A 2,251-nucleotide genomic window follows, 5' to 3' on the forward strand; every position below is an offset into this window, starting at 1 on the left:
AAGAGTAATAGTCTTTGTTTAAATTAGTCAATGCATTTGCATCGTTTATTAATTTTTATTAATACTGGCGATAGTTTAATTGTCTGTATGTGTGTCCATTGCATATATACATAACATTTTAATTTAATTTAAAATGATTATCGTCATTGTCAGTTTTTGTTTAGGTAGCTAATGTTAACCGACAGAACCTTATTGTGAATGTGAATTGTTACACATATTCAAATCCTGCTATGTGTATCTTAGCCTACCGTACTCTCGCGTGACGGAACTCGGTTGTCCACAAACTTACGTTAGGCTGGCTTTAGTTAACATAAATCATTCCTTGACTGATTTGTACGCCAATTCCATCACAGTGCTTTATTCTCCGGTCGGATTCCCTCCAGTGATCTGTGAATGTGATACTGGCGCTCCCTAAAGGCAAAGCACAAGAGTGTATTAACAGCTTCATCTGCTCGCGGAGTTGACGTTTCCTGATCCGAGCGGAACTGTCCACTTCAGCACCACAGCGTCAAATATCTGCCGCATCGGAACCTTTTTATGGACACTATCGCTCTTTAGATGTTTGAAGTTGCTTGTCCCTCCTTATCATTCCTTGGAAGTAAACAATAAGGTCTGACACTCTGTCGCAACATCTTAAACATACGTGGCGAGTATCCAGTTATATTTCAGTCATTTGAGCACGAAGGATATCACGTGAGCTCAGATATTGGTCGGTCGCCTTTACTCCGTGAGTCTATTTTGTTTGTGATAATATAGGCTTCCATGTTAAGCTTCCAAAAGTCGTTGGTTGTTTGATTATTCACCTGTTTCTCGTTGGTAGGCGATACCGTGTTGACTTTAAAGCCAGTGCCTACATTTTGAGTGTACATTGTGTGTTGGAATTTATTTGAACCCAGATGCTTTAAGCTCAGCACCTACTTGTACCCAAGGTTATTGTAGTCACAAGGCACCTTAGAAGTTGTCCTTTCCGAAGTATTCTTTCCAAGCCTCAGATAACATGGTAGTAATGCAGGACTGCTTTACTAATGCCTACTGGTTTGGTGAGATGACTGCACACTATAGTTAGTCCATGACACACGTAGTCCTATACTGTATTGTGCTGATTGAACGAAATAGTTTAGTGACTTGAGTTATATACTAAAGTAGTACTTAGTATTTGCATGTATCTGCCTTTTTTTGCTTTAAATGACAATATCCCCTCTTTAGTTTAATATTAAAATGGAACAGGGATGTGTTCATCTGATTCGGTACAACCCCGAGCTTTACAGTATAGATTGACAAACAAGACCGTGAGATATTCAATATTTTAGGTTATACAAATGCTTTACAATTGTTTCGTAATTTATTCTTAATTCATGACTCAATTAAAGAATTCAATAAGCAGGACAGAAATTGGCATTGGCCTATTCGGCCCTCCCCCTTCTACCTTTTACCTAACTCAATGAAGATCAGCCAGAAGAGATTAAGTTCTTACATTTTAAATGTTGAGATCTTAGCCCATCCAATGGCTTTAGAGTTACACTACAAATAGATGTCACAATATCAGACTTAAACTACACAATTATCACGGCCAAAATAATTCATAATAAGGATATTATTGCAGTTTATATTTGTAAAAATATAAATAAATGACGGTACAAAAACTTTCTGAATTTCTTTTTCTGAATATTGGTAACAAATCACACTTAAAACAATACAATAGGGAGGCAGAGAGAGGGAGCTTCTAACCATTTCACTCTTAAGGAAAAACTTGTTGCTGAATAATTTTGAATATAATTAACACATTATCGATAATCATGGTTTTAATATCACGGTCACTGACAGTACTGGTATATTATGTGACCCCTAGTTCTGAGTTTAAGATTTTAAGAAGTCACTGTGGGGCTCTTTTTACGGCAAATCACAGAACAGAGTTTTCCTCTGGGCTGTTTCAGTTTGGATCACTGGTTGTAGTCCCACAGCTCTGAACTGAACCCCTGTTACTCTATAACTCTAAGACCCCCCTCAGGCTATAGACCTCTCTTTGCAGAGTTAGCTGAGTCCCTTTGGCCATCTGTCACTCAGTTAATGCAAAACACAACACTTCAGAGAACAGACTGAGAGGCTCTCCTGATTGGCTTAATTCTTGAATGAGGTGGGTCTTAACAGCCTGAGTGAATGGGTAAGTGCAGGAAGTCCTGTTTGGCTAAGACGGTGTTTCAGTGTGTGTGTGTTGGTGAGACGTATTAAGCTGTGTGGGTGGCGTAATTCC

Source organism: Barbatula barbatula, assembly GCF_947034865.1.
Source record: "Barbatula barbatula genome assembly, chromosome: 14".
Lineage (NCBI taxonomy): Eukaryota > Metazoa > Chordata > Actinopteri > Cypriniformes > Nemacheilidae > Barbatula > Barbatula barbatula.